This window comes from Oryctolagus cuniculus, chromosome 12 (genome assembly GCF_964237555.1).
Source record: "Oryctolagus cuniculus chromosome 12, mOryCun1.1, whole genome shotgun sequence".
Lineage (NCBI taxonomy): Eukaryota > Metazoa > Chordata > Mammalia > Lagomorpha > Leporidae > Oryctolagus > Oryctolagus cuniculus.
The window spans coordinates 4,520,914-4,543,076 of NC_091443.1; the positions used below are offsets into that span (position 1 = coordinate 4,520,914).

A 22,163-nucleotide genomic window follows, 5' to 3' on the forward strand; every position below is an offset into this window, starting at 1 on the left:
CCTGCTCCTGGCAATGGCCTGGCCCAGCTCCAGCTATTGAAGTCATATGGGGAGTTAACCAATGGATAGATACAGATATTCATTCTTATTCTCATTCTTTCTTTTTCTCTTCTGTCTTCTTCATCCCCACTCCATAACTCCAACTGTCAAAAAAATCAATTAACAAAAAGTTTTACATTAAAAAAGTTATCACAAAAATTTATAAAGGAAGGAAAAGCAGCAAGGCAGAAAGGAGAGAAAGAGGGGAGGGGAGAGAGGGAAGTATCATTTTCTTAAAATTGTGTCTGTGAACTAATTGAATCTGTTCTCTTTGCATTAGTAACACATTAACATGAGAATTGTGCTGTTGTAATTATCATGCATTTTCTGTGACCCTGTGAATCTAATGTATTAATAAATTCCTTTTAAAGAGGCATTTGCATATATTCAAGGTGTATGTAGTAAATACTTCCAAACTGTTGTGCACACCAGCCAAGTGTGAGAGTGCCCTTGGCTCTTCCTCATCTCCATCCACTTCATTTTAACCATTTGAGTCTTTGTGAATTTGTACCGCATTATGATTTAAATTTTTGTTTCCCTAATGAAGTTGAGCACTTTTGCATATGTTTCCTGGGCATGTATATTCTTTTATGTGGTATTTATTCAACTCGTTTGCCATTTTTTTCTAAGTGAATCATCCTGATTTTCTTTCGCTGATTTGTAGACCTTATTTAAATATAGTCTGCATATGAATCATTTGTCAGAAATATATTTTACAAGTATTTTTCTCACATTGTGACTTCCCTTTTCACTTTTTATAACTCACCAATTTTTTTAATGAAAACAAATTCTAAATTTTAACAGTACAATTTGTCTCTTTATGGTCCAATTATTGTATCTTGTTGAAGATAAGAAAATTTTCTGCTCCAAGGTCATGAAGATTTTCTTCTACATTTTCCTCTGTAAGCTTTATTTTGGTATCTTCACATTTTGGTCTAAAATAAATTAACAGAATTGAGTTTGGTGTTCATACCTATCTCTAAGCATATATCCCCTTGATTTATTATTTTCACATACACTTATTTTCCCTTCATTTTCCAGTTAAAGAAATGAAACAGGATAATTTTTCAGCTGTTTTGTTTGCAAAGTGATTGGTACACATGGCATTGAACTTTGAATCCTTCCTCCATGTTCACTCTCTACCACTAAGAGCTAACGTGTATCTCCTCTAGCCGTATTGTCCCTGTGCCCCCCAGTTTCATTTCCCCACATAGCAGTTCCTACCAGTATGGACTTTTGTCCTGAAAGACAGCCATGGTCTATTGGCTTCCATATTTGAGAGCTGGTGGTGTCCAGTCAGAATCCCTCAGAGTGAGTCATATTATATATGAGGACTTGGTTGTGCTATCACAGTTTCTCTGCATGTTCTTATGAGATAATTTCAGAGGAAAGAGCAAGTAAGAGAGAAAGAGAGAACAAGCTGCCTTCCCCGTCTTCTCTGAATTTCTCTTGCAAAGGGGGCATAGCATCCTTCATAAGTCTTGGTCAAAGCCGGATAATAGTAATGACCTCTGCAGGTGCCTGCAAGCTAATACTGTTGAGTTAGTATGTTTGCGCTACTGTAACAAAATGCCTAGACTGGACAGCTACAAACGACAGACATTTCAGCAGGTATCTCCTGAGTTCTGGAGGCTGGGAAGTCCAAGATGAAGATGTCGACAGATTTGAGAGAAGGGTCCCTGGGGTCTCTGAGTCTGACCGCATACTGAAGACTCTGATCTCAAACCTGATCACTTCCTGAGGATCCCAACTCCTAACACCATGCTGTTGAGGTTTAGTCTCACCATATAAATCTGGAGAGACACATTCAGTGCACAGCAAACGGTTCATTTCTGGTATTCTCTTTATGTTTCTTTTTATCTCTTTAAAATTCTCGCTCTGTGTTTCATAATGTATATAAAGCCTTAATAGACATGTATGCACAAATGATTTATAAATCATATGCAATTATGTGGTCTGTTAAAAACAGTGCTCTGTATGCATGGTTATTATGAAAGAAAAATATAAGTTACATTGTGCATTATATTATGTAAAACTAGGAAATTTGAGTACTAGTTATAATGAGAGAAAATAAGAATCTTAGAAAACAAAGGATCATTTTCATCTTCTTTACCAAAGCCAGTTGTTACGACAGGAGGTAAGACAATGAGAATACATGAAACATTAAAAACCACTCTATATGGCAGATTCTGATTCTATAGATATCCGAATTTCATATGCAACAGAACATACAAGCTCTTGAAATTGCATATTAGCAGAATTGGAAACACAAAGGCTCTTTAGAGAGAGAAACATTTGATGGGAATTAATGAAACACTACACAGCAAACTCTCTTTCTCTCTTCTTTAACAATTGGTTAAAAATATAACAACAACAAAAACTAGAATGAGAATATCTGGAGTGACAAAGTGCCCAGGAATTACTAGAAACTGAAAGTCAAAAAGATAAGCAGAAATATTCAGTGAAGTTTGATGCTGACGGAGTATCTCCTCTTTAAGTAAAAAGTGGTAGGTGGGGCCTGACATTTAGTGCAATACTCAAGCTGCTGCTTGGGATGTCTACATCCATACCAGAGTACCTGGGTTCTTAGGCTGAAGTCCCAGTCCCACCCTGCATCCAGGTTTCTACACATGCATGTCCTGGGAGGTAGCAGGTGATCATGCAAGCATTGAAATCTGCCACCTACGCAGGAGTCCGTTGGCTGTTGTGGCTATTTGGAGAGTTAATCAGTAGATGAGAGATGCCTCTTGCTCTCTTCTCTTCCCTTGTCCCCTTCACTCTTTCAAATACAGAAAATAAATAAAAAAGTCAAATGGTTAAAGAATCCTGTTAAATTTCATCATTGCTATAAAAATGACCACAAAAACAATGACTTAACACAAATGCACCTGTGTAGACCGTAAGTCCAAAAGGCTCTCACTTGGCCATGAGGCAGGCGTCACGGGGCCGAGTTCCTTCTAGAGATTCTAGCAGACATTGTTGTCTCGCATTTTTTCTGGATTCTCAAGGCCACCCCAAACCTTGGCTGCTGGCTCCCTTTCAGCAGCCTCAAAGTCAGCAACACTAGTCAGAGTCCTCACTTGGCCAACTCTCCAGCCGTCTCTGCTGATCCCTTTTCTCCTTTTAATGATTTCCTGACTTGGATAATACTCAGGATGACCCTCCTATATTAAGCCAGGTGGTTATCGACCTTGACTCCATCTGCAAGCTGCCCTTCCCCTTTGACCTGGAACCTAAGGTGCACACTGGTTTCTAGGGATTAAGATGTAGACATCCTTGTTGGGCCACTACTCTGCCTACAATCTCTATTAGGGAGTTTTCTAATTTAATTGTTGGCCAGTTTAGTCAGGAGCACATTTTATGTTTTTCCCTTGAGAAACTGCGTCAAAGATATTTATTTTCAAAGCAGAATTTCTATATTTCTGTGGGTTTTAACTATTCTTAATCACACGCACATTTGTATTATAAACACATGCACTTCATTCAGAGTATCATGAGAAACAATACTATGGGGTAAAACACACAGTGATTATAATGGGGAAACATACTATCAAAGGGTGAAATGGAGGGTAGGATGATATTAGGAGCATCCAGCTAGGAATCATAGAATCCACCTTGCTGACTCTCATCTGCCCTTTTATAAAGTTTAATGTACAAGAGGAGTCGAAGTACTTGAAAGAGCTGTGTAGAAAGTCACAGACATCTATTTACCACAAAGTCAGGAATATTCATAACCATTAAAAGTACATTTTGGGGCTGGCGCCGCGGCTCACTAGCGGCTCACTAGGCTAATCCTCCGCTTGCGGCGCCGGCACACTGGGTTCTAGTCCCAGTCGGGGCGCCGGATTCTGTCCTGGTTGCCCCTCTTCCAGGCCAGCTCTCTGCTGTGGCCAGGGAGTGCAGTGGAGGATGGCCCAGGTCCTTGGGCCCTGCACCCCATGGGAGACCAGGAGAAGTACCTGGCTCCTGCCATGGGATCAGTGCAGTGCGTCGGCCGCGGCGGCCATTGGAGGGTGAACCAATGGCAAAGGAAGACCTTTCTCTCTGTCTCTCTCTCTCACTGTCCACTCTGCCTGTCAAAAAAAAAAAAAAAAAAAAAAAAAAAAAAAGCACATTTTGGTGGCTCAAGTTCAACTATTGGTCAGCTCCAGAAGTGAAGGGGAGGAGGAGGAACATCTTGGTGTTGCAGAGAGGAGGAAATGGCTTTGGTGCAGTTTACCCTGGGCGGGAGGCTCCTCACAGTTAGCTGAGAAAAGTCAGGCTCCAAACTCTAATTCTTAAAGTCATTAGCAGTTGTTGAGATATTGGAATCAGTATTTCAAACTCTTTAGTTCAGCTTATCCAGTAAGTAATGTGATAAAATATTTCAGAGTAGAACCCTACACGCTGGCATAGTGCATCTTATGTTGCATCCACAGAAGTCTTGGTGGTGGATTAGTCTACTTGTTCTGTAACAATCCTCCCTCAGTGTTCCATGAGAGTAGATGTTGAAATTGGTTACTAGATATAGTTTGGGTTTATATTTTCTTCAATTCTGGGTTTCAATTATCCATGTTATACTTGTATTCAATTATTTCAGAAAGTCACAAGTTGGCAATCATAATCACATAATTATTTTTGAACATCAAAAAGAGACAAAACTAAATATTAAATTCTATAAATTCATTGGCTTGGAGAATATTCTTTCTGGATTTAGATCATGGTTGAATTCATGTAATTGATCATCTTAATATTGCATTCCCACTTTAACCAAAAAGTTTCATTACTTTCAACTCACATTAACAAATATTTTTATCAGAAGTTGAAACCTTAAAGCTAGACATTGTGTGATAGAAATACCAAGTAAGGTGTACATTGTAGATTCAGACCTGAATCAGCTCAAGCCTAAAATGCCAACAGCATTTCTATTCTTTCCGAATAGAAATTTTCTGATTTTATTGATATCAGTGAGTTGCACAGAATTCATCCTGCTAAGGAGATATTAGGTCTGCACATTTGGGAATCCACATATGCTTTTCATCAAATGGACAACAGGTCAGGATGGTGAGAAATGTTCACCTGAGCAAATCACTCTCTTTTAATAGGTTGTCACACTGACATGGAGAACTACATTGTTAGTCATCATTTGCCACAAAAGTGTGTGCCTAAAATGGACATTCGTTTTTCATTTTCATATTTGATAAATAAAAGCTCCACTGTTTACCACTTCTTTCAACCAGCTATCTTTTAGGACACAAATTAGCTTGGTACAGTTTTGTAGAGAATTGTTTAATGCTTGATGTGATGAAGACAAAATTTAATTTTCTAGCTGTGTAGACTTAAGTCAATAAATCTCATTGAGCCTTGGTTTTCTGCCAAATGGGTGTTTTTGTGTGGATAAAATAGAACATTTTCTTGCAGATGGTAAGAGATGGGAGAGGGGCAGAGAGAAAGGGGGGTGAGAGATCATCTATCTAAGCACTTAAAAAAAGTACAAAGTATTTTTATCATTGGGAATGATACTTTTTTTGCTTTCTTATAACATGCAAATCATATTATGTCTTTTTTGTCTTCATCAATTAGTACTGCTCGCTAAAAGGAAAAAGACAGGGGCTGGCATTCTGATACAGTAGGTTAAGCCTACTGTCTGCAACACCAGCAACCCATAGGAACCCTGGTTCAAGACCTGACTACTCCACTTCCAATCTAGCTCCCTGGTAATGTACCTGGGAAAGCAGTGGAAGATGGCTCAGATACTTGGACCCTAGCCACCCAGGAGGGATACCTGGATGGAGTTCTAGGCTCCTGGTTTCAGCCAGGCCCAGCCCTGGATGTTGTAACCACTTGGGGAGTTAACCAGCAGACATATGTCTCTCTCTCTCTCTCTCTCTCTCTCTGAATCTCAGTTTATCTCTCTCCTCTCTATGTTCCTGTATATCCCTCTTTCTCTGTAGCTCTACCTTTAAAATAAATCTTTTAAAATAGAAAAAGAGGTATTGATGCTAGTTTAGTATAACCTATTCTGCTTAATATGCTGACTTCTGCATGGAAATCACAGATTAGAAATATCCTTTGATTTAGGCTTTAGAATTTTCTGTATTTCTTGATCTGTTATAGCAACAATCAGCATTTAACTCCTCATAGTTGATTGCAGGAAAGCACTGTTCAGCCCATCCCCACCATTCCTTATTTTGTTCTCTCCATTCTCACATACCTGGGATATTCCTTCCTCACCCAGATCCATGAGTTTCTGGGACAAATGCCTTCCTCTTACTTGGAGTTGTCTCTGATATGTCGAAGGTCATTGATAAACACATCTTCCTAAGAAAGAATACATAGAAACTTGGGTGGTGTTGAAGGTAAAGTATAGCATTTCCTGTATAGAAATCTATTTGCTTGTCACTCATGGTTTTCCTTGGTTCAAAGGTTAAAGTTATCTAGAGGTTTCAGATAATCTTTGCTGGCTCTGAAGGGGATATGTCCAGTAGCTAACGAGAGGTTGACTGCTAATGAAATTGTGCCTTTTTATTGGCATCTTTTTTTTTTCCTTCTAATCAGTTTTTTTAAAATATTCTCTTTATCTTTGCATGAAATTTCATCAGGATTTGTCTAGAGTTGTGTCTTTGTTGAAAGCAAACCTATTGGAACTCAAGCTGAAATGGATTCTTTCTTGCTAGATCATACAAGCTTCAGGTCTCCACACTTGTTTTATGTTATTTAAATATTAGTTTTCTTTCTTAAATTTTCTCATCTTTTACTGAGATTATTGTATCAGGAATAGTTTCAGAATTGTTTTCTTTTTCTAATATTTTCTCTCTCTTTTTAAAAGATCTAACTATCTATCTACCTACCTGCCTAAAGGCAGAGGTGGTAGTATCCCTAGTCCTTGGGCCATCTTTCTCTGCTCTTACCAAGCGCATTAGTAGGAAGTTGGATCTGAAGCAGAGAAGTGGGGACTCAAATTTGCACTCTGACGTGGAGTGTCTGTGTCACGAGTGGTGGCTCAGTCCATTGTGCCACATGCTCGTTCCTCACGTTCCCTCTTTGTCCTGCATTCTGGGAATCTTCCATGCCTAGCTCTCATTGATCCAATCAGTTATTGGATTGATCAAGTATGTGTGTGTGTGTGTGTATATATATATATATATATATATATATATATATAGACAGGCAGAGTGGACAGTGAGAGAGAGAGACAGAGAGAAAGGTCTTCCTTTGCTGTTGGTTCACCCTCCAATGGCTGCCGCGGCCGGCGTGCTGTGGCCGGTGCACCGCGCTGATCCAAAGGCAGGAGCCAGGTGCTTCTCCTGGTCTCCCATGGGGTGCAGGGCCCAAGGACTTGGGCCATCCTCCACTGCACTCCCTGGCCACAGCAGAGAGCTGGCCTGGAAGAGGGGCAACCGGGACAGAATCCGGCGCCCCGACCGGGGCTAGAACCCGGTGTGTTGGCGCTGCAAGGCGGAGGATTAGCCTAGTGAGCTGTGGTGCCGGCTGATCAAATATATTTTTAATTTATGTTTTCTCATAGTTCTCTATTATTTTAAAAGTATCTTCTCTAATCTGAAGATAACAGTGTTTCACTGTTAAATTGTTTTTGTCTCCCTGAATCATCTTTTTCTTCAATTCTTCTTTAACATTGCTTATTTTTCTCATTGGTCTTAGGACCCATGGCTCATCCTTCTTATTTTGAAATGAAAAATTGGTTTACCTGTTGCAGGCAAGAGCTGTGGGTTTTCTATGCTATTCTGCTTGAAAATGGATCTCTTTCCCGGTGGGCCTTTGGACAGAGAACTCTGTCAATGTGAGAAGAATGTGTCCACTGGCAATTTGTATGCTAGACAGAGGAGGCAGAAGTCCAGTCTCAGGCTGTGAATAATTCTCAAATGCTAGCATAAGAAAACCTTTGCTCTGGGGTTGCCAATAACAATCTACAAATTTTAATATTACTAATATCTAACACTTATCAGGCACATTTCTAAGTATTCCAAGTTAGATAATTATTTAATTCTTGAATTATATTAACAAGATGGTAGAGTTGGAGAAACCACATTTATCACATCCATCACACACACACACATACACACATTCCACACACAAAAATTTTGAAAAGTAATGACAAATGAAAATACAACTGAGTGGGCTCAAGGATCCAATTAATATCCTGTAGCAACACAGTAGAATGAAAGAGAACACACACACAGAAAGAATTGCTGGGGGCAGGGGGATAAGAGTACTGGGGATGCCCAAAGATAGCTAGGAATGAAGAAAGAAGCCAGGGGCTATCAGTATCAGCCATAAGGTAGGTGCCACCTTAGTTGCCACTGGTCTTTTATGCAGAGGATACCATAAGTCTCTGCCATTGAATTAGCCAACAGCCATCACCTCTACAGATCCCTGGACAGTAGGATGCTTCCACAGCCTCACTGGAAGGAGCCACCGCTCTGCCACCCCTTCCCTCCCCTGCCCATATCCAAGACACTGGTGCTACAGTCACTCTACCTGTGCTGGTATTCCTGACATTGACTTAGTGGCTGCACAAATACATGTGCATTTGAGACCACATTGCTGTAGCTAGCCTAGGCCAGGACCTGAGGCTGTGATCATCCATTTCTCCATGTACTCTGGACTCTAGATCTAGCACTGCCTTGAACATGAGAGCCATTACCACAGTGAACTTGCCCATGCTCTCAACTCTGGAACTGCCAATGCTCAAGCTCCAGATTCTGGATTCATGGATCCCGGATCTGCACTTCATGTATTGGAGCCACAACTATAGCAGGCACATCTTCCAGGTTCCTAGGTTTGTCCTAGGAACACACACCTCTACTTTGGACTGCAGCTCCTTAGGTGTGACGGCAGCATATACACCTAGGACACTGGAGTGCCACTGATGTGGAAACACATGCACTTCAGATTCAAGAGATGCTGTGGTTGTGTACATGACCGTGCTCAGGATCCTGATTACTGAACATCTCTATAAATACCTGCACCTTACACTGTACCAGTGTGGTAGCAAGAGTGTCTGTGCCTCCTGACCAGTGTCATTGCATATGATCCCAGAACCATTGCTCTTCTATGTGTACTTGTGTTCCAGAATATGGCTTCTTGACTGCTTCACAGCCATTGTGCCTCAGACCTGAGTGGCACTCCACAGCTAGCATGCCTGCAAGCTGAAACTAGCAATAAGAAAGTGTTTGTGACAATTACTTCTATAGCAAAAAAAAAAAAAAAGTGATCAGCAAGACCCATCAATCTTAACCATCAATAATCACAGTATCCCTTAATATTACTATAGATATCCAAAGCCTTTGGTTGTAGAAGACTCCTGAAATATTTGCTAATGCTGGCTCCACCTGACAGCATTGCATGAAGACTATGCTGCTGCGACTTCACTGGAACCTCACCAGCCTTTACAACTGACGGTAAGTAAAGATCTTTCCCCAGCAAAATAAGGCTATAAAATCTGAAAAAAAGTGATTCCATCAAATTTGCAGACATTAGTTAAAGGCAACAAGAAATATGAAAAAAATAAGGAAAGAAGACAGTCCCAAATAAATCCAATAATTTACTAGTAACCAATTCCAAAGAAAGGGAGATCTACAAATAATATGACATAGTTCAAAATAATTCAAAACAAATGAATATAAAGGAGAAATGAAATCAAAAAAGCAATATGCTAAAAAAAATGAGAACTTTAACAGAGAAACAGAATCATTAAAGATGACCAAACAGAAATTCTGGAGCTTAAGAATACAATGAATGAAATGGATAATGCAATAGAAAGCTTTAATAGATAACTTGGTCAAGCAGAACAAAGAATCAGTGAATTAGAGGACAAGTCCTTCGAAAATATCCAGTCTAAGGAGCAATATATAATAAAAAGGAATGAAAAAAACACATGGAATTTATGAGACTGAATCTAACATTCACAGAATAGACATTTTAGTGAAAGAAATACTGAGCTTAATTAAATATAGAGCAAGGATATAAAATATTTCTATAATGGAAATTACAAAACATTAAAGAAATCAATAGAAGACACAAACACAAAAATAGAAAAATATTCTATGTTCCATGTTCATGAACTTGAAGGATCAATATCATCAAAATGTCTATACTACACAAAGCAATTTACAGGTTCAATGTGATCCAATTCAAAATACTAAGTACATTCTTCTGAGATCTAGAAAAATGACCCTTAAATTAATATGAAGCACAACAGATGCTAAATAGCTAAAGCAAACTTGAATAAAAACAAAGCTGGAGGCATCATAATACCAAATTTCAAGACATGTCACAGGATTGTTACAATCAAAACAGCTTGATATTGGCAAAGGAATAGACCTATGTCCCAAAGGAACATATTAGAAACTCCAGAAATTAATCCAAAACTAATGTCTACAACTAATCTTTGACAAATGTGCTAAAATCACTACCCAGGGAAAGGACAGTCTATTCAACAAATGCTATTGGGAAAACTGAATCTCATCATGCAGATGTACAAAACAAGAACTCTCCATAACACCTATACAAAAATCAACCCACAACGAATCCAGAATCTAAACCTGATATCTGAAACCATCAAATTACTAGAGGAAAACATAAGATAAATACTACAAGACATTGGTGTAGGCAGGAGACATTGGCATAGACAAAGACTTCTCAAATCAGACCCCAGAACCACAGGCAACAAAAAAGGAAACAAGTGAACTGGAATACATCAAGCTATAAAGCTTCTGCACAGCAAAAGAAACACTCGAGAAAGTGAAGAGACAATTGACAGAACGTTAAAAAATATTTGCCAACTAGACATCTGATAAAGGATTAATAACCAGAATATATTAAGAGCTCAAGAAACTCAACATAATCTAGTTAAGAAATGGGCAAAGGACATGAATAGGTTATCACCCAAAAATAAAAAAAAAAAATTAATGCCAGTGAGGAAGTGGAAGAAAAGGTACCCTGATACATTGTTGGTGGGAATATTAACTAGTATAACCATTATGCAGGACAATATGGAGATTCCTCAGAAATCTGAAAATTGATACACTGTATAAACTAGCCATCTTACTCCTGGGAATTTAAGCAGAGGAAGTGAAATCAGCATATGAAAGAGTTACCTATACCTCCTTTTTATTGAAGCTCAATTCACAATAAGTGAGATATGGATTTTCCCAGATGTCAATGAACTGATGTCTAGATAAAGAAAATGTATGTACACACACACACACACACACACACACACACAGAGACATGACAAGGACAAAGCTGCTCCCTCCACCACTGTGCTGGTGCAGATTCCGATTCTTTATCAGACACAGAGACCACCACTTTCTATCCATCCACAAGGCTCTCCACAGCTCTCACTCAGACCTGCTGCTTTTTCTTCCCACCTCTTGTAGATTTGCTCTCTTACGTATGATGCTCATAAGAGAATTCTGTCATATTCAGTACAACAGACTTTAAGGAACTCAAAATAAGCAGAATTTGTGGCCCTTCTTCACACACGTATCTGCTCAAATGTATCAATTTTAAAACGTGTGCCAGTCGAAATGACATGCTAGTAATTAATTTTCAATTAGTGTCATAATATAGATAGGAACCTATTCTAAAATTTTAACATGCCTATGTATGTTCTTCAACATATATAAAAGTATAGATATAATATTTGAAGACACTTGAGATTTTAATCTGAAAGTTTCTTATTGTGAGAACAAACCCAGGTTTTACTAGCTTTTCCCACCATCTTCCAATGCTTGCCATGGTCTAAACATCAAGCGAATCTTGAGCAACTAAGATAAGAGAAATTCTTACTTAAAATCTTTCAATTTGGTAGAAAAGCTTAATGCTGGGTATCTCTCTGATTTCAGCAACAAATTCTAATAAAATATTAAAAATTAGAATATTAAAGCAGCAGTTTTTTGACATTACAGTTCACTGAATCAGTTTTTCCTAAGAGCAGGATCAGTAGGATTTTAGTTAGAAACTGTGCTACAAGTCAGTGCTACCTCTTTGCATTTATCACTGCCAGTCTTTCTCTGCATATTTTCGTATTGTCCATGCATTGTTAACAGTGATTGTCATGTGATTAAGTCACTGCTCATCCCAAGAGCCTGTTTTTATGCTGAGATAAGCTTCAGAATTCACTGCAGGACCCTAAGATCAATAAAGATGTTCCCAGTAGGATTACAAAGAGGCTGGGGTTGAGTAGGGCACCAGAATTAATTAGGAATGATTTCTCTTTTTCTTTCTACTTTCAATATATTTTAATTGTTTTTCCATTTTCAATGTACCCTATGTCTCTCTGTTTTTTAAATTCTATAGTGATGCTCAGACATGTCTATCTTGAGATCTATAGATGCTGGACTCTCAAGCCCTTCTACTTTTCCAGGCATATCTCCAAGCTACAACTTTATCTGTCTCAGTGGTTTCAGGGTTTAATTATTTTCAAAGAAGCTTTGGAACTAGGTGTGATCATTTAATTCCAGAAGGCTAGATAAAATAAACTTTGTACTGCAAGTAGATTTCTGATCTTAGTGAGTTCTTCACAAAATATTATACTCAATTTCTAGAGTTATTGCTATATTCTAAAACAAAACAAAACAGAAGACAAATTAAAATTAAAAAAATCAACTTTTTTCTTCATCTTTGTGCAACACCCTTGTGATGGTTGACATGTGAAAGGGAGAGGAAGACACAAAACCAGTTTCTAGCTGCAAATGGTAATGTCCTAAGTAGGACGTGTGTCCCCGTGCAGAAGGGCATGTGTGACAAAGATGGCATCTAGCTTCCTATTTTCAGGATTATTTTTTATTTCTTGGCTGCAGAAATGCAGAGTAGGATTGAATGAGGCAACAGCTGTAGGAAGTGTGAGTTGGGGCAAGGTAGGAGGTGGAGGGATACGGGAGGTGATGTTCAAAGATTAAAAGGTGATAGGCGTGTTCCTGGGAATTAAGAAATGGATTTTACAGAAGAAGGAAAAAGAAGCAAATATTTAAGTATCTCAAAAACAGGAAGGAGAAAGTGATCTATTGAGAGTGACTCAAAATGACTTCATGTAAGATCCTATTACTAGGTGCACTGGCCTGCAGCTGGGCCTTGAAGGCAACAGGGTATTGGGATGGCAATAATTAAGCCATGGATTCATTCTTCAATCACTATATACACTTATTTAATTCCAAATATTAGGGTTTGATGGGATTAAGATGGCCATAATACCCCCATTTTCCACTTGAGTTCAGAGACAATCAAGAGGGTAGATGCAGGGGTCAAACATATGTAGAGGAAACTATGCCTTTATTACTGCTCTTTCCAAATGAGGAAAAACTATATCTAATACTGAAACCCAGCATTAAATAGGATTGGCTACCCAGGTACAGGGAATGTTTCCACTGAGCCAAAATCTGCTGCTATGTAAATCAGGGCAGAAAGGATCAGAGGAAAATGACTGCCCTCTGCAGATGGGCTGAGTCCAAAGAGAACGAGAGGGAATGGAGCCAAGCATGTTTGCCCACTTCCCCTGGCTGGGTTGGTAGGCTGACACGAGCATTTCAGTGAGGTCAGCAAGACTGCACTGGCCTTCTTATTAGTGACCTAGGCTAAGGGACACTTCCAGATTGGAGAAGCACACACATAGATTCATGCCAATCAAGAACCAGAGTTACTCATAGTCTAGGCCTTCAAGGACACACAGTCCAGTGCAGGAAACAGAGCAACCTACAGGCAGCAATAATACATGTGACTAAACTTTTCAGCAAGTGGAGTAGGTTAGACTATGAAGGATGCAGCCGGCTCCAACCTATGTAACGTCTCTCCCAGAAACACAGTTGATTCCAGTCAAACTGCACTCCTCTTCAATCCCCAAATCTGCCTCACTCAGGAAAGCCTTTCTCCTGTCTCTCCCAGTAGTCATTCTGTTCATGTTTGTTAATGCTTTTCCTATATCACATCCCTTTTAATACACAGTAGTTTTGGCCCTAAAAGCCATGCATATACTTTCTTGTGTTTAAGTTTTTTGTTGTTTAGTGCCTTCTTGATGGTGTTTGTGTCCTCATGTGTAAATGTCTCCTTTATCCATCTCAGATGCTTTGAAGAGGGACCTGCAGCAAAAACGTGACTTTAAATGGACAGAAGCTCTCCAAAAGGGTGAACCTTGTCTGCTTTTCATTTATGATTTTGGAGTCAACACTTAAGATAGTGTGCTGTGTGATGGGGCTTGTTGTTAGGTGTGATGAGAACAAAATACCATTAAAGTAACATGCAGAATTATGCAATTATGCCATCTTTTCTAGTGCTGGTGTTTAAAAGTACATTCTTTGCTATTGAGATGCAAGGGACATCGTCCCTGGAACTCTAGGTGGGAAGAAAGTCCCAGGCCATACACAAGCAATGCCATGACTGAGAAAGAACTGCTAAGATCAATCCCATTCACAATAGCTACAAAAACAATCAAATACCTTGGAATAAACTTAACCAAGGACGTTAAAGATCTCTACGATGAGAATTACAAAACCTTAAAGAAAGAAATAGAAGAGGATACCAAGAAATGGAAAAATCTTCCATGCTCATGGATTGGAAGAATCAACATCATCAAAATGTCCATTCTCCCAAAAGCAATTTATAGATTCAATGCAATCCCAATCAAGATACCAAAGACATTCTTCGCAGATCTAGAAAAAATGATGCTGAAATTCATATGGAGGCACAAGAGACCTTGAATAGCTAAAGCAATCTTGTACAACAAAAACAAAGCCGGAGGCATCACAATACCAGACTTCAGGACATACTACAGGGCAGTTGTAATCAAAACAGCATGGTACTGGTACAGAAACAGATGGATAGACCAATGGAACAGAATTGAAACACCAGAAATCAATCCAAACATCTACAGCCAACTTATATTTGATCAAGGATCTAAAACTAATTCCTGGAGCAAGGACAGTCTATTCAATAAATGGTGCTGGGAAAACTGGATTTCCACGTGCAGAAGCATGAAGCAAGACCCCTACCTTACACCTTAAACAAAAATCCACTCAACGTGGGTTAAAGACCTAAATCTACGTCCTGACACCATCAAGTTATTAGAGAACATTGGAGAAACCCTTCAAGATATTGGCACAGGCAAAGAATTTCTGGAAAAGACCCGGGAGGCACAGGCAGTCAAAGCCAAAATCAACTATTGGGATTGCATCAAATTGAGAAGTTTCTGTACTGCAAAAGAAACAGTCAGGAGAGTGAAGAGACAACCGACAGAATGGGAAAAAATATTTGCAAACTATGCAACAGATAAAGGGTTAATAACCAGAATCTACAAAGAGATCAAGAAACTCCACAAAAACAAAACCAACAACCCACTTAAGAGATGGGCCAAGGACCTCAATAGACATTTTTCAAAAGAGGAAATCCAAATGGCCAACAGGCACATGAAAAAATGTTCAAGGTCACTAGCAATCAGGGAAATGCAAATCAAAAGCACAATGAGGTTTCACCTCACCCCGGTTAGAGGTTAGAATGGCTCACATACAGAAATCTACCAACAACAGATGCTGGCGAGGATGTGGGGAAAAAGGGACACTAACCCACTGTTGGTGGGAATGCAAACTGGTCAAGCCACTATGGAAGTCAGTCTGGAGATTCCTCAGAAACCTGAATATAACCCTACCGTTCGACCCAGCCATCCCACTCCTTGGAATTTACCCAAAGGAGTTTAAATTGACAAACAAAAAAGCAGTCTGCACCCTAATGTTTATTGCAGCACAATTCACAATAGCCAAGACCTGGAACCAACCTAAATGCCCATCAATGGTAGACTGGATAAAGAAATTATGGGATATGTATTCTTTAGAATACTATACCGCAGTAAGAAACAACGAAATCCAGTCATTTGCAACAAAATGGAGGAATCTGGAACACATCATGCTGAGTGAAGTAAGCCAGTCCCAAAGGGACAAATACCATATGTTCTCCCTGATTGGTGACAACTGACTGAACACCAAAGGGGAAACTTGTTGAAGTGAAATGGACACTATGAGAAATGGTGACTTGATCAGCATAGCCCTGACTGTTAATGGACAACTTAATACATTATCCCTCCTAGTATTTTTTTTTTGTCTGTTCTACTTAATATGACTGGTTTAATTCTGTAATTATCACACAGTTATTCTTAAGTGTTGAAAATTAACTGAAATGTGATCCCTGTTAAACATAAGAGTGGGAATAAGAGAGGGAAGAGATGTATAACTTGGGGCATGCTCGGGCTGACTTGCCCCAATTGGTAGAGTTGGAAACATACCAGGGGATTCCAGTTCAATCCCATCAAGGTGGCATGTGCCAATGCCATCTCACTATTCCAAGTGATCAATTTCAGTTCACAATTGATCATAATGAAAGGACTAAGAGTCAAAGGGAGCACATAAACAAGTCCAGTACCTGCTAACACTAACCGATAGAATAAATAAAGGGGAAAGTGATCCAACATGGGAAGTGAGATACTCAGCCGACTCATAGAATGGCGGATGTCCTAAATAGCACTCTGGCCTCAGAATCAGCCCTAAAGGCACTTGGATCTGGCTGAAAAGCCCATGAGAGTATTTCAGGCATGGAAAGCCAAGACACTCTGGCAAAAAGATCTCTGTGAGTGAGATCCCAGTGGAAAGAACAGGTCTTCAAAGAGGGAGGTGCCTTTCTCAGAAGGGAGGAGAGAACCTCCACTTTGACTATGACCGTGTCTAAACAAGATAAGAGTCAGAGAACTCAAGGGGCTTCCATAGCCTTGGAAACTCATGACTGGTGCATAGGGAGATTACTGATGCCATAAACAGGAGTGTCAATTGGTAAAGTCAACAACAGGAGTCACTGTGCACTTACTCCTCATGTAGGATCTCTGTCCTTAATGTGCTGTACATTGAGGCTTAATGCTATAACGAGTACTCAAACAGTATATTTCACTTTGTGTTTCTATGGGGGTGCAAACGATTGAAATCTTTACTTAATGTACACTAAACTGATCTTCTGTAAAAAAAAAAAATCAATTCCCAACTTGACTCTCACTGGGATTAAACATGACAATAGGTCTGATCTGATTTCATCATCATTTAAAAAAAAATCATTATTTTTCGCTTTATGTCTCTGTGTGGGAGCAAACTGTTGAAATCCTTACTTAAGGTATACTAAGCTGATCTTCTGTATATTAAGATAATTGAAAATGAATCTTGATGTGAATGGAAGGGGAGAGGGAGTGGGAAAGGGGAGGGTTGTGGGTGGGAGGGACGGTATGGGGGGGGGGAAGCCATTGTAATCCATGAGTTGTACTTTGGAAATTTATATTCATTAAATAAAAGATAAAAAAAAAAGAAAGTCCCAGGCCAAAGTCTTCCATGAGTGTACAGGCTCTGACCAGCTTCTCACTTCACTCCCTCCAGGTGCTTGATCTTCCCAACCCAAGAGATGGAGATATGTTGGCATGCATGCAGAACAGCCTCCTGAAACCGGATCTGTACTGACCTCATCTCCACGTAGCACTGCAGTGCCGCTTGCCACTTGAAGGTGTTTAAATGTGAAAGATGACAGATGGTTTGACAAAGGGAATTTGAGTTTTCTGGAAAGTTCTGTGGGACTACAGAATTTTATTGTTTGGTCTCTGTAGTCTTCTGATCGTCATTTGGAGGCTCCATTTTCTCTATATTTTGTGTTTTTCATAAAACAAAACATTTTCACTTCCTAGTGGATGCTGCCAGTGACCTTCGGGCTGTTTATTGCCTCTCCGGCTGTATTAAACCTCCAAGTTCTGCAGTGGGATTTCTAAAGGACACAGGCCTCAAACCTGCCAACCTATCAATTTACTGGGGAGAAAAAATAAACATTAGTGTGCCTCTCACAGCTCGAGATTGTATTTGTAACTAACCTTCATCCCGGACCACACTGCTCACTCAGAGACCTACTCTTGCAGCGGGAACACTGACTGTCCCTCTCCCCTCTCCATCTCAGACCTTTCTGGTGCTCCCTCCTTGTGTCCCCCAAGATGGAATTGCTCCCTCTCTCTCCAAGGACCGTGCTATAATGTCTACAGCAAGCCACTCTGGCTCAGCAGTGGTTTGGGAGGTGACTTTCAGTGTAATGAGGTCTTACTGCCACTAGGGTCCTACAGAAAATTACAAGGAGCCCAAGCACGTCCTTGGAAACCTAACTTCCTACCAGACCCCTCTGCACAATCAGTTTATTGGGTTTTTGTTTGCTTATAATGATTTGTGGTTTTTAATGATGAATTGAGAACAACTTTCCCAAGTTCTTTCTTCTGCCTCAAGAAAATTATGTCAATTGCTTGTTTCTACTAAATGACTGGAAACAAAATCATTTGTGCACAAGTCACTCCACAGCAAAGCAGCCCCCTTTCCTCAATGCCTGGTCGTAAGGTGGATTTGTCAATCACCATCCCAAATCTAGCCACAGAGTCAGTCATACGATCCAGGTTAAGCTGTCCTACTATATCAAACTCTTAGCTATAGTGAATGGATCGGCATAAGCAAATGCCCCAAACCAGGAACAGAATCTTTCCTGGGTTTCAGATACAGACACTGAAGAGAGCTGTTAGATGTTATCTTGTTAGGCTGGAAGGAGCTACCGGCAGCTGTCTCATCTGCTGATTGAGCAAATTAAACAGAATAAAACACAATATAGCTAAAAACTGTGACAAATGTGCAGGTGACTCTGCTTCAGATTGTGGCAAGAACCAGCCTTAGATATCATCAACTGATGCATTTTCCCTTTTGCATAATTTACGTTATGTGGGTTTCTGTCACTACAGCAGGAATCTCAGATAATGCTATTTGTACATATAAGATTACATATAAGATGTGTTCTGGATTTTATTTCTATTTCTTCTCCTTTTAATTGTTTCTTCCTGGTATTGCCCCAATTTCCAAATTTCTTTCTTTTCAATAACTTTCTATATATTTAGGGAACTAGACCCTTTTCTCATGTATTTTCCCACACATTGTCACTTACATTTTGATTTTGGTAAGTCCTTGCCATTTAAAATGTTGTCCTATGCATTTCACCTTTGGAATAACACTTAAAACACATTGCCTAATCCAAGATTATATATTTTTTTAACTTTCATTTAATGAATATAAATTTCCAAAGTACAGCTTATGGATTACAATGGCTTCCCCCCCCCATAACGTCCCTCCCACCTGCAACCCTCCCCTTTCCCACTCCCTCTCCCCTTCCATTCACATCAAGATTCATTTTCGATTCTCTTTATATACAGAAGATCAGTTTAGCATACATTAAGTAAAGATTTCAACAGTTTGCTCCCACACAGAAACATAAAGTGAAAAATACTGTTTGAGTACCAGTTATAGCATTAAATCTCAATGTACAGCACACTAAGGACAGAGATCCTACATGAGGAGTAAGTGCACAGTGACTCCTGTTGTTGACTTAACAAATTGACACTCTTGTTTATGGCCTCAGTAATCACCCTAGGCTCTTGTCATGAGCTTCCAAGGCTATGGAAGCCCCCTGAGTTCACTGACTCTGATCATATTTAGACAAGGCCATGGTCAAAGTGGAAGTTCTCGCCTCCCTTCAGAGAAAGGTACCTCCTTCTTTGATGACCCGTTCTTTCCACTGGGATCTCACTTGCGGAGATCTTTCATTTAGGTTTTTTTTTTTTCTTTTTTTTTTTTTTTTTCTTTCCCAGAGTGTCTTGACTTTCCATGCCTGAAATACTCTCATGGGCTTTTCAGCTGGATCCGCATGCCTTAAGGGCTGATTCTGAGGCCAGAGTGCTGTTTAGGACATCTGCCATTCTATGGGTCTGCTGTGTATCTCACTTCCCATGTTGGATCGTTCTCTCCCTTTTTTATTCTATCAGCTACTATTTGCAGACACTATTCTTGTTTATATGATCCCTTTGGTTCTTAGTCCTATCATTATGATCAATTGTGAACAGAAATTGATCACTTGGAATAGTGAGATGGCATTGGTACATGCCACCTTGATGGGATTGAATTCGAATCCCCTGGTATGTTTCTAACTCTACTGTTTGAGGTAAGTCAGCTTGAGCATGTCCCGAATTGCACATCTCTTCCCTCTCTTATTCCCACTCTTATATTTAACAGCAATCACTTTTCAGTTAAGTTGCAGCACTTAAGAAGAATTGTGTATTGATTACAGTATTCAACCAAAAGTATTAAGTAGAACAAACAAAAAAAATACTAAGAGGGATAACATATCAAGTTGCTCATCAACAGTCAGGGTGAGGGCTGATCAAGTCACCATTTCTCATAGTGTTCATTTCACTTTAACAGGTTTCCTTTTTGGTGCTCAATTAGTTGTCACCGATCAGGGAGAACATATGGTATTTGTCCCTTTGGGATTGGCTTATTTCACTCAGCCAAATGTTTTCCAAATTCCTAACAGGGATCACTTTTCAGTTAAAATTTAAACACCTAAGAATAATTGTGTGTTAATTACAGAGTTCAACCAATGGTACTAGAACAAAAAAAATACTAAAATGGATAAAGTATTACATTGTACATCAACCGTGAGGACAAGAGCTGATCAAGTCACTGTTTCTCATAGTGTCCATTTCACTTCAACAAGTTTCCCCTTTGGTGCTTAGTTAGTTGTCACCCATCAGGGAGAACATATGATATTTGTCCCTTTGGGACTGGCTTAATTCACTCAGCATGATGTTTTCCAAATTCCTCCATCTTGTTGCAAATGACCGGGTTTCGTTGTTTTTGACTGCTGTATAGTATTCTATAGAGTACATGTCCCATAATTTCTTTATCCAGTCTACTGTTGATGGGCATTTGGGTTGGTTCCAGGTCTTAGCTATTGTGAATTGAGCTGCAATAAACATTAATGTGCAGACAGCTTGTTTGTTTGCCAATTTCATTTCCTTTGGGTAAATTTCAAGGAGTGGGATGGCTGGGTTGAATGGTAGGGTTTTTTCAGGTTTCTGAGGAATCTCCAGACTGACTTCCATAGTGGCTTAACCAGTTTGCATTCCCACCAACAGTGGGTTAGTGTCCCTTTTTCCCCACATCTTCTCCTGCATCTGTTGTTGGTAGATTTCTGAATGTGAGCCATTCTGACCAGGGTGAGGTGAAACCTTTTTGTGGTTTTGATTTGCATTTCCCTGATTGGTAGTGATCTTGAACATTTTTTCATGTGTCTGTTGGCCATTTGGATTTCCTCTTTTGAAAAATGTCTATTGAGGTCCTTGGCCCATCTCTTAAGTGGGTTGTTTGTTTTGATGTTGTGGAGTTTCTTGATTTCTTTGTAGATTCTGGTTATCAACCCTTTATCAGTTGAAATATACATTAAAAATTTAAAAATCAATAATCTTCTGGCAAATAGGAATTAACCAATAAAGAAATAGAAAACAAGATTCCTTTTAAACTAGCAATAAAAGCTACAAACTAAGTATGGTTTAATTTAACAACACATGAACATCTCTGGAGAGAAGTCTGAAACAACAAGGAAGACCTAAATGAATGAAAAGATTTACATATTCTTTGAAAGAACACTTCAACAATGAATGTGGTATTTGCTAGTGTTCATTCAGGAGTCATAGTTGCTACATATTTTTTTCAGGGCTTCCCATGTATTTTTGTCTGTTTTGTGTTGCTGTAGCAACGTACCTGGGGCTAGGGTATATACAAAGAGAAGCTGTTAGCTGACAGCTGTGGAGCCGGAAAGTTGGAGACTGGGTGGCCGCATTGTTCAACCCTGGTGAGGGCCTCTGGCCACATTGCAACCTGGAGGGTGACATCAAGGCAAATGGTGCTGGGAAATGATCACAGAGACAGAATGTGGGGAAATTTATAGCCTAGATGTGCTCCTTTTGTAACGCACTTTTTGTGGGAACTAACCAAAGTTTCACTAGAACTGCAATAATATCTTCGTGAATGATGTCCCTGGTGAACCAATTACTTCCCACTGGTTCCTGCCTCTTAATGGTCTTCCATCTCTCAACACTGCCACACTGAGGACCAAGCTTGGGGTATGCAAATCTTTGGGATACATATTTACACCATACCCACACAAAACACCATGTAGTAATATTTAAGTTTCCCGTCAACCTTAGGTGGTGTCATTGTCAAGAATTTTAGCATGTTTGGTAGGGCTGGAGG

At 39.5% G+C, this 22,163-nt stretch overlaps 1 long non-coding RNA gene across 1 annotated transcript in view; it reads right to left on the reverse strand.

The window, feature by feature from the left end:
- Positions 1-217: 217 nt before the first annotated feature.
- The window catches only part of LOC127483844 (uncharacterized), a 99,187-nt gene continuing 77,241 nt past the window's right edge, over positions 218-22,163 (reverse strand). Inside the window, exons 2-3 of the long non-coding RNA XR_007910647.2 lie at positions 6,233-6,339; positions 218-2,818 (exon numbers count right to left, since the gene is read on the reverse strand). This is a non-coding gene — a long non-coding RNA (uncharacterized lncRNA). The remainder of the gene's footprint in view (positions 2,819-6,232; positions 6,340-22,163) is intronic.